Here is a 12,094-nt window from a genome sequence, read left to right as displayed (position 1 = left end):
AGCTAACCAAGATTTCCAAAATGTAAATCGATACTCTAAGGCAAATGATGAATTCCCATCATGAGTTAAATGTCAAGGACATTGAGATAACTACATTGAAGTTGTAGAATGAACAACTACAGAATGACCTAAAGAAGGAAACATAATCTACTAAAAGTTTCAACAAGTCAAATGAAGTCATCAAATACTTTGAGCAATTATTGACATCCCCTAGATCCAACAATGACACATCATGATTGGGCTACACATACATTGAAGAAGGATAATCATCCAAAGTTGCAGAAGAAAGGAACATCAAAAGTAAGAAATCTAAACCTACTTGTCATAATTGTGGTAAGCAAGGACATACTACTGTTATGTGTAGGAGCAAGTTTACAAATTAGAATGCCAAGCCTAAGAACATGACTCATTGGCATAAGTGCAACAAGCAAGGTCATCAGACACATGAATGTAGAATTAGGACCATGCATACACAAAGATTTGAAGGATATTGCTACAATTGTTAGAAGTATGGACATAGAGCTTTTGAATGTAGATTCAAGTCCATGTGGTCATCAAACAAGCCAATAAAGGTAAGAAATAATGGAAACTCTTATAATTGGGATTATAACACAAGATATAGCTATGATTATTGTAAAAAATATGGACATATCCTTGAGAATTATATTAGGAAACACTTCAGAGGTAACTACAAAAGATGGCTAAGTCAAACTGCATGTTTCAGTTGTTTGAAAACTAGTCATATCAGTAGGCATTGTCCAACAAAGTCAAAGGCACCAAGTTGTGAAATAGACAAAAGCAAAGGAAAGGCAGATGTTAAACACATCATAGATCAGATAAAAAAGACATGGAAAAGGAAATATGTTTGCAACACATCAAATGGAGAAGGGACCACTTCAACCAATGTGTTAAGTGATCACACCTTAATAAACTAGGCAAATAAGAGGTATGTGGGACTAAACATTTAAAATTTATATCATGCATTAGTTCCAAAAGAAGATAGTATTGAAAAGATTACATTAGCATGAATAAAAGATGCAAGATGTTAGAAATTCAAGACAAATCTTCAAAAGTTTCATGTTGTTGCCGAGTATGAAAAGTTTCTTGTATGTGTGAAATGGAATGTTAGTTGATGCCGAGTTGTCAAAATAATTAAGTGGATGCCAAACTCATGGCAGCTATCAAGTGGTGGAAATATCAATGGATGTCGAGTGAATATGAAATTAGTTATTGTCGAGCTTAGAGTTGTGTAAGCACTTAGCATTAAATGCAAGGTTTTTAAAGGGTATATGATCGACTTGAGCTCGTTTTTCACCATTTCAAAATCAAGAAAGAGTGAGAAGAGCTAGAAGTGACCTGGAAATTCATCGAAAGTAATTGAAAAAGATTTGAGGAGCGATTTATTGCCAGTTCATTAGATTTTCAAAGATATTTATCGAAAGCCAAGCTACGCAGTTTAAATTTTCTTAAACCCTAGCTTGTCACAATGGCATCAAGTTCTTAAAATGTTGAAGGGAAGGAAGTTATTAATGTTCAACTAGTCATTAATGAGGTCAAACAACCTATATTTAAGGCCATTCCTAACATCGCCTACAAACAAGACCTGTCAGGCACATTGTCTATGATCCTACCAAATGTGATAGTGGTGTAGGATGTGAGGAAATGTTATAATTGCAAGATAGGAAGCATATATGATATGGAAATAAGAGGTGCATACAATAGATTGTGTGAGAAAAGTGTTTTAAAGGAGGAATACAAAATTGTTGAGAAAAATGGTTTAACACGAGCCCTAGATTTTCCAAATATTTTCAAAATTGAGTGGATACGTATTGTACTAAGTTAAATTCATGATGGTTCCTTGTGGTTGGAAGGAGGACTGATCAAGATTACCAAGAGGATAATTCATAGGGTTACTGGTTACCCAACCCTAGATTAGCCAAAGACAATCAGAAGTGATTCGAAGGAAGTAATTGAGAAGAACACAAGAGCGGCTTGGAATAAAAGAGGTATGACTATAGATACCATCACAGATCCATTGCTAAACTTTTCTATAAGGGTAATCTCACATAAATTCTATCGATCTAGTAGATTGAATACTGTTGGTTACAAAATTGTAAAGAAATATCATACATATGATCTAGCAGAACTCCAATTATAATAACTTATGGAGAACCTTGGAGCTATAAGGAAAACCAAGAGTGCAGAAGCAAGTTTGGTTCTATACTAGTTTTCATATTCTTTTATGTAGAGAACATATTTCTCTCATTTGGAATAGTTTGATGGAAAGATTAGTTGTAGTTCAAATTGGTGACTTCATTGAGTAGATGGAAAATGATTTTGAAACTATCATGACAAGTTATTTTGAAGACTTTAAGAAATCAATGAAGCAAAGACTCGGGATTCTAGTTTCCTTAGTGGAGAAGCATTATAATGATATATGTTTTCTTGTTGATGTTGATTACACATATGTGCAAGCTTCCATACTAAGGGTAAGATGGTTAAGACCCTTAGAATATGCGATAAATATAAATGAAGCCTTAGCATCCATCACAGCTCTACTTGCAAAGGAAGTAGATAAGATTGCTAAAGTCTTTGGGAATTATGAGGTGATTAAATCAAAGATTGATATGGAATTGAAGACTGCCTCTATAATCAAGAAGAAGGATAGGCTGGTGAAGAAACTAAAATCTAAATTTGGAGAGGATGTCAAGGAGGAAGAGAAAGAAGAAGAGGAGGATGAAGAGGAAGATGAACCTCAAACTCAAGAGCCCCTAGCTTTAACTCAAGGCATGGGAGAAGATAAAGAAGAGGAGGAGACTAAAGGTGCCAAGGGAAAAGAAGTTGAGGAAGCACCAACTCTTGTCGAGTCAAAGAAGAGGAAGGCAAAGGCACGACTAGTGTCTAAGGCAAAGAAAATTGTCAAATTGAGCCAAGCCAAGTGAACAACACCTACCACTAGAGTCACTACATGAGGAACTACTAAAAAGGCTAAAGAAAAGTCCAAACAGATAGAGCAAGGAGGAGAAGAACTAAAAAGACAGAGAAGGAAATATGTGGCACAATTGGATTTTGATGAAGAAAAGATCGAGTTAGATGATATCAACCAATTCAAAGTGGTACGTCACAATCCACTCTCTAATCTTGAGAACTTATGTGAAAATGTTAAGAGCAATGTAGATTTATCTAGTGTTAGACATATTGACTTTTCTAAACTAGGAAAAGAAGAGAAAATCCAAGTGGAAGAGGCATTATATGCCATGATGTCAAAATTTAAGGACACTCCACTAGAATTTGCCAACTCAATACCGAAAGCTTTATATGATATTGTTGAGAAAAAATGGCATTATTCTCTGAATTTGGAAAGACAGATTAGGGAAACAACATTAGCCCAAGTAATGCTAGAATTGACAAAGGGACAGATTGCTAAGGGTGCCAAGAAATATGTAGTTAGGTTCACACCTAAATACAAAGCCTTCAACATTCTCCAAAATAATATTGAAAATGTGAAAAAGTCAACACAAATATGGAAACTCATTTATGGGTTGACCACTATCAAACAAGGAGAAGTTGACCCTTTAGAGGTTAAAGATGATGATAAAGATGATGATGAAAAAGATGATGACAAGGAATAAGATGATAAAGATAATATAGTTGGGGAAGAGACAGAAAAGAAAGATGATGAAACAACAATAGCTGAGCCTGAGCAACAAGATGAGTAGAGTGTGTAGGACACAAACGTGCCAATTGTTAGTCCTCCCCATGATACAACAAAGACCTCTAAAACAATAACTGTCAAGGATGTTTCTTATGCATCAGCTCATAACATCAATCCACTTACTGTAGAAGACTTGAAAAATATTCTAGATCAATCTACATTACAAACTAAACTATGTGGCAATCTAGTTTTGGTTAGTATAGATGAGCTACAAAAGGTAGTAACTGATATCACAAGGGAAAAGGTGAATCTACAAGAACCACCTTCCATCATCCCTTCAATTACTAATGTACAATCTTTGGTTCAAATAACAAAAATTACATCCACCAAGATTAATACACGTGTCAACATTGATATTGTTGAGAAGAAAGTAGAAGAAAAAGGTACAACTATAGGACAACAAATAGGACAAATAGACTCATTTGTACCTATAGCACAAGAACAAGGTGCTAGACAAGTCATAGTTACAGATTAGGGAAAGCTTGAAGAGATAGAACCAAAGGTGAAGGAACAAGTGGCCATTCAAGCTTTGGTAGACTTACCAACATCTGGCACTCCTTCTAATCAAACTCTTTAGAAGCTGGGCATAGAAGCCATTCCATTAGAGATCTTAGTGCCAAGCCCCAACACATCAAAGGTAGATAAGGTAATACATTATGGAGACATAAGCCTTGATGAAGAAATTGTTATTCCAAAGTATAACTATGACACTATGACACTGGAACAAATAGACGTTTTACAACAAGCCTTAGAAAGGGAAAAGCATCAAGAAATTCTTAGGAGAGAACATAGGTAGAAGCAAGCACTTCAAGATATTAAGGACATCTTTATAGATGCATTTAGCCTACCAAATCTTGAAGAGACCAAGCCATCAATAAAACAATTGACAAATATAGTGGAAAAGGTCAACAATTAAGACCTTGATAGAAATGCAAAACTCTTAGAATGGTCTAAAAAGAAGTTTCAAGGCAAGATAAATGAGAAAATATCTAGTGAAATAGCACTACAACAAGTTTCATTAGCAACAAAGGTTGAGGATGTGAAGAAGGTACTTGAGAATATATTCTCATTGTACAGAAAACTATGCAATCCTACACTCTTAATCCAAGAGACCCGAAGCCACATTTTGATTCTAAAGAGCAAAATATTTGCATCAGGTGCAAGCCTACCATCAAATCCAGCTCAAAGTGAGTAGCATTTCAAGACATTACTACAGACACAAACTAAGTTAGTTGTCTTAACAATAGATGAGGCTAATATTAGTGCCAAGTTGACAAGCATACAGGCTACCCTTACTCCCCACATGGAAATATTTCACAAGGAACTAGGCTATGCCAAGACCTTAATGAAGAAATACCCCAATCCTTCTACTGTAGATGATCTAGTACACCTTGCTGCCAAGCTTGCAATCCAAATTAAGTTATTAGATGTTGCATGTGATAACTAAGATGCAACTCTCAAGATACTAATGGAAGTCCATAAATATTTTTTGGACAAACACACCATAGGTGTATAACCCATTTGAAATAAGTGTCAAAAAAAGGGGAGAGTAATAAGAAAGGGGGAGAGAAACAGACATAGGGGGAGCATATAGATAAAATAGAGAGAGAAATAAGAAAGGGGGAACATATCGGCAAGGAGAATGAAACAAGAACAAAAAAAGGCATGAAGTCAAAGTGTATTAGCAGAGACACATTTACTCAGAAAGGAGCACAAAATTTTGAAATTTTTAAGTTTTGTATATAAGCCGAGTCATGGATATGTTATGCTCGAGAAGTTAAGGATAATATTGTATATTTAAGTGTTTTTGACACTCATGTCAAAAGGGGAGATTGTAGATCAATTTTGACAAGTGAGTGTCAACACACTTAAGCCATTTACTTAGTCCATGCCAAACTAGTAATACATGTCAAGCACAACATGTAACTATTAGACCATGCTGAGTTGCAATGAGTGTCGAGTCACCTCATGTGCTGAGTCACTCAAGTGCTGAGCAGATAGACCATGCCAAGTGATTCAGGAGTCGAGTAAACAATGGATGCTAAGCAATACAGATGCTGAGTCACAGTATACATAATAGTGCATGCCGAGTTTCATAGACTTCACATGCCGAGTGACAAAGTTTTGACATATTTGTTTGTAATGGCACAAACAACTATGTAAACTATTTTTTAGTCGACTTAAAGATAGATTTTGATATTTTGGAGATAAGGACGAATCTATATTTGGATTCCCTATGCAATTAAATGCAACCAATCAGAAAATGAGAAGGACTAAGTGGAAAAATGGATGAATTTCAACCATAGATTCATACCCAACCCTAAGTCACCAAAGTCTTCTTAAGGAGAATGAAGCCCTAAATTCATTACGACAGAGGCGATTAAATGTGGAACAAATTGAAGGAGCAAACAAGATAGTTTGCATGTAGAGCATTCGAGGTGATTTAGAAGAAAGAGTGAATTGTAGAATCAGTTAGAGAAGAATAGAAGATAGAGAAAAGGATACAACATTGAGACATCTGATCAAGAAGGATCAATTAGACATTGTTTAGAGGTGATTTGTTATCAGGCAAGAAAGTGCCAATTGCAAGATCTATGCTGAGACATTTTAACAAGTGATTTTAGTTAAATCTCTTAGGTAGAGTAGTCCTAATAGGCTGTATGCAATCCTTTAACTGGGTACTTTCTTAATTGTAAGTTAAAGTCCTCTAACAATGCACACTTCTAATAGGGTGTTAAAATCCTCTAACAAGGTGAGATCTAATAGTCTTTGTAAGCCTTTAAGAGGGTAGATCATGTTTCATGGTCAAATCATTGTAACCTTCAATGGATATACTTTATTGTTGTAGTTGTGAAGATTTGTGGGTGTCATCCCCACCCCAATTTTACCTTCTCACTTGAAGGGTTTCTGGGTAATCATATTTGGTGTTATGTGTGTGAATACTTATATGGTTATATGTTTTATATGCATATGCTTTACATGTTATTTTAGCTTACTTGTTAATGCATGTGATAAATGAGTGGTGAAAGTTTTATGGAACCAAGTTTGAACTATTGATTTACACCCCCCTCCTCTCTTAGAAGTTCACCTTTCCTATTGTAATTCCAACAATCTCTACCTCATCTAGGTCTATGGGGAGGAAACATGTTTCCACTCATAGTTGCAACAGTCATAGACAATGACTTATGACAAATTTTAAACAAGGACCACATGTAGAAGTTAGAACATTGTCTCAAAGTAAGCAAGTAGCAATAAGCATGATGTATACCAAGGTACGAGTAGTCAGAGGAATGGCTAGAATAGCCAAGAGATTTGACTATCATGACACAAGGTATGCCAAACACAATAGAGAAAATATGATAGAGGAGTAATAAGACTAGTTCATATGGGGATCACAAGTGATCAACTAAGAAAATTGTCTGAGTTTCAGACTATTGTGGACAGAGGAATGACTTAGTGTACTTGGACAAAGACCAAATCTGGATTACGTTTTGATGTGGTAGTTGAAAATAGCTCACTGTTTTGGAGAAATTTTGACAGACTCATGTGAGGAAATGACTTTAAGGAGAGTAAATGATCTAAACCAAGCGAGTAAATACCTTTGACAAACAAGTTTTGAGAAATTTTTAACATTATAAGACTCAATCTCACGTGAGGATCTTGATAGACCCGTGCAAGGAAGTAGGTAGACCTATGTGAGGAAAGGGAACAACAATTCCCTAGTGCTTTTCTCGTGTGAAGTTTTGCAATAAACTACACAAGGAAGTGATGTATAACAGGTTTAACCAGATTTATGATTTTTTTTGGACAAGTTGATAGTGTTTTGGTATGGTCTTGTGTGATATATCTTAGAATCTTATGTGAGGAAGTATAGAGTATTGCTCGAGGAAATGCATACTAAAAGACCCAAAAGGTCCTAACCCATATGAAATTTTGCAACAAAGTGGGTGAATAAAGGACAAACTAACAAGTTTGGACCAAATTTGGAGAAAGTTTAATAAGTTCTGACAAGTTGTGGACAGTTTTTAGTCAGATCTGGACATTGTTTTTAGATTAACATCATTTTGAATTGATTTGGCAAGTAGACAGTTGATTTTTAGATTTGTTTGTAAAAATAGACAAGGGGACACAAGAAGTAGTCATAAACAATCCAATTGAGGACAAATCAAGTCAGAGTGACAAGAGAGTTTTGGCCCTTTTGTTTGGACAATTTAGACAATTGTAGACTCAAAAAAGATACTCTTTTATCCCTATAATTGAAAATGGTAGACAACAAAATATTTGTCTTACAACTTATGTGCATGTGTTCACCTCATACAGCCATGTCACCTCACTAGAGGGCACCCATGTGTTTTGTGTATTCGATGGACTCAATAACATGTATGTTCAAAGGTCACACTTGAGGCTGGGGCCAATTTCATACACCACTTTTTAGCATCTAGGCACATGTTTATGGTGAGGATCTATAGGAGAGATTCTTCCCCCTCCTTGTACAAAGATTATGCCCCCTTTCAGAGGTGAAGTGGGTAGCAATTGACTACAAAGTTTTTAATAGGATTCCATTCACATTAATCCCTAGTCTTATGAATGAGGTTAAGGCCATCAACCCACACCGACATCTGAAAGTGCACACACTTGACTAGCAAGACTGGGGGTGGCACTGCCCAGTGCAATATACAAAACCTCATCTTGATATGTGATATCTGAATCAAGAGAAAGAAATTAACATGGCTTTGGAGTTTTTGACTCTACAAAGCTTCTTTATTATAGTGAGGTGGAATCACTAGCGTTAGGTGTATGCTCACTTGGGTCGTCCTAAAGGTTGGATCGCTCCAATAGGCCCTCTAAAGGTTGACTCGAACTTGGCTTGGATTCCAGGGTGCAAGTTTCTAATTTTCCCAAAGGGAAAAGAGCACACTCCTCTACATTTTCACCTTACCAAAACATGCAGAACATATTCATCATCGAGCTAGCTTATCAATTCCTTGTCTTATTCTAAGGTTCTGGTTTTTCTTAAAGGAAAAGATTATTATCCCTTCATTAAAAGATTTGTTTGGGAGAACCACTACCTTTCTTGTCTCCCTTGGGTACCATCTTCCAAAGGCATCTATGTTTCTAATTTACTCTTGAGCATCACTTCCAAGTAGCAAAGAGCATAATCCCCTATTCCTTTGCCTAGAGCCCTACGAAGTTCACAAGCCCTATTAAACTATCTGAATTAAAAAAACATGTAAAAAAGACACATTGTTTTAGTGGGTTTAAATTGATCTTTGACAAGCGGTTCTTTGACAAACATCTTGCAATCAAACCATTAGTAAAGTTTATATGTTCATTTCAAGGTATCTTTGACAATCATCTTGCAAACAATTGTTATGTTGTTTCAGAAATCAAAAATCACAAAATAAGTGCCTCAGAAAAGAGGTTAGAACAAAACTATGAATAACATATTGCTAAAAATGCAAAGTTTTTGATTCTCTATTGTCAAGTCTTGCACGAGACTTTGCACTAGGTCGTGTGAGGAAATTCTTTGTGTCGTGTGAGAGAATGTTATCACCGCATGAGCATATACACTTTGGCATTAAAAAGTACAAAGAATGATGCGAACTTTCAAATTTCTCGCGTGAGAAAAACTGTTTGCGCACAAGATTTCACTGTCTTGTAAGGAACAAAATCTAGAATGTCTAAAATGAAGATAAATGAGGCCAGAAAATTAAATTTTAAGCTCTACATTGAGTGCCATAAATGTGAGTGTTAAATATGGGCCTCTAATTCAACCATACACTTCAACATGATCATTGTTTGTCAGTAACATCCCATAATATACATGAGATTATTCATCCGATATGCCTACACAAGGTGACCTACTACCTTCTAACTAAATGGGGTTTTACTATGCGCTCTCAAATCAAGAGTTCAGTAACCAAACCAAACTAGTATGAAGGATTTGAATGAATGCAAATGCAAGATTAATCTATGTTTTTGAGATTTTTATATGCAAAAATATGAATTAATCTATATGATATTCAAATTAATCTAAGAACAATGATAAGCAAATTAAGCTAAATAAATGCATTGTAATCTAGATGATGAGCATGTAAAAGCAATAAAGAGTCGAATGCAAAATGCTTGAGTGCTCAATCCAACAACAATTCGATACTCTTTACTTGCATCTTCCCAAATGAGAGGTCGAGGGTCTCCTTTATAGAATCTTGGACCTAATCAATGGTCAAGATTAAACTGAGTATATGGTTTAGATCAAATGAGTGATTTAGTCCTCCATTTTTGATGGAGTTGAATGAGATGAATTAGGGGATAATATTGATCCATTCAAATATGAGCTCATAATTATTATTCTAATTAATTAGATAATTAGTTTCAACAATTATGATGAGAATATTTGACTAAATCAATATATTTTATTCCATTTTCATGTGAGATGAATTAGGAAAGAATATTGATCCATTCAAACATGACATCATAATCTAATATTCTAATTAATTAAATAATTAGTTTCAACACTTATGATGTGTATATTTAATTAAATCAATGTATTTAATTCTTTTTTTATGTGTATTAGCTAAATAAGGTAGATTAAATTAAATTAAAGTGTTTATAACTTATAATTAAATTAATTCAATTAGGAGGTTAATTTAGTCAATTTCAATCAATATTTAGGAATTAATAAAGTATGTGATTAATACAAATTAGGGCTTTTCTACATTTGACACTTAGGTCAAGTAAAGATAATTAGAATCGGAAATGCCTAGTACAATAGGACTTAATTGATCAAGAAATTAATGCTATATGATTGATGCACTGAAATTGATTCATAATGCCAATGTGCCAATTAGGGGTATTGCAATTGTGTGCCAATATTCCTACCTGGTGCCGTTCTATTCAGACAATTAAGCACCCACACAACTATCTTTTGCCTTTCATTGATTAAACAAACTCATGTTGGAAAGGATATACCTACCTCATTCCTTCAATACACCCCCACCCCCCCCCCGCGCTCTAATACAATGGGTATAATAAACCCTATAAAGCAGAAACATGTTCCCAAAAGGAAAATGGGTGCACCTTTTGTTCAATGAGTTATCATATAACTTCTTAGCAATGAATGAGTAGAGTTACCATATAACGTCTTAGGTATGAATTTTATCAGGCAAAACTCCCACTCAACTAAAATTGTAATGCAGATTAAATTTTAGTTACTTCCAGTAAATACCAATGCATTTTGTGAGATACAAACCACAGCTTGACTTTCAACCTGTAAGCCTCAAAACATGTCGTAAGAGCAAGGGTCACCCTAAGTTCTACTCTCATATATATTGGCTTCCAACAAAATTTATTGGAGGTATCCTGCAAGCGACGGAGTACCATGAGAAAAAAAGAAAGCAAAACTTCCTGTTATGTGAACAACTAATGTGTTAGGAAAACAAATAAATTGAGCAACTGACCAATTAAGATCATTAGAGGAGAAAAGGAACTCTTCATAAAACAGACAGATGATGCATGTACACTAATTCCATACAGCAATCTGCAAAAACATATTTCCACTTCAGAAATACAACAATCCTATCAAAGAGTGCTAGTAGAATCACATATGATATAAATTCCTGAAGTTCAACTGGGACAAGAAGTTGAAGTCATTATGCAGACAGTGCGTGCAGGAAGATCTAAAGCTCAGAGGCTACAAAATAACCATCCTAAACTGAAATCTGTAGTATGTCCATAGCGAAAATCCCTAACTGGTTTTGTAAGACAAATTTCATTATTATTCTCTAACAAAATAAGGTCACCTGTATTGAGAAAATGTGAGCCCATCGAATCATATAAATTTGCAGCACAGATTAGTTGCATAGAGAAAAGAGGAGATATAGAAGATTTAACAAATCACATTCAACAAGGCACAGATTTACGTGGTAAAATCCTGACAATATGCCAGGGAACATTCAAAAGGCAAAGATACTGGTATTCTCATTGCTCATTCACGCAGCTGTTATTACAAATCGATTTGCCTTTCAAGGCTACAATAATTACCGTGCTAAAATAATTTCATAACCAAATATCTCAGATTTGATTTGGTATTCTAGATCAAAATCTAACATCAGGCTGGAGGATCTATCAAATTGCAAACCTCAATTCTATTGATGTCAATACTAGACTATTTTATTGCTCGTGTGTCACACTGAAATACAATATTTATCATGGAATCTTCACAGACTGCAATCTCTAAGTATAAAATCAACAACAGCTTATAAAATCAACAACAGCTTCGTTGGTTATCTGGCGATTCAGAAAAACAGCATTCATTAGTATTAAGTGGAACAATCATGCACATTTCTCACTTGCTTGAATCCAACTCAAGGTACAACC

The sequence above is a fragment of the Cupressus sempervirens genome, chromosome 11 (genome assembly GCF_028749045.1).
Source record: "Cupressus sempervirens isolate cs-2001-9-10 chromosome 11, ASM2874904v1, whole genome shotgun sequence".
In the NCBI taxonomy this organism is placed as follows: domain Eukaryota; kingdom Viridiplantae; phylum Streptophyta; class Pinopsida; order Cupressales; family Cupressaceae; genus Cupressus; species Cupressus sempervirens.
Note: the sequence above shows the minus strand (reverse complement) of the source record.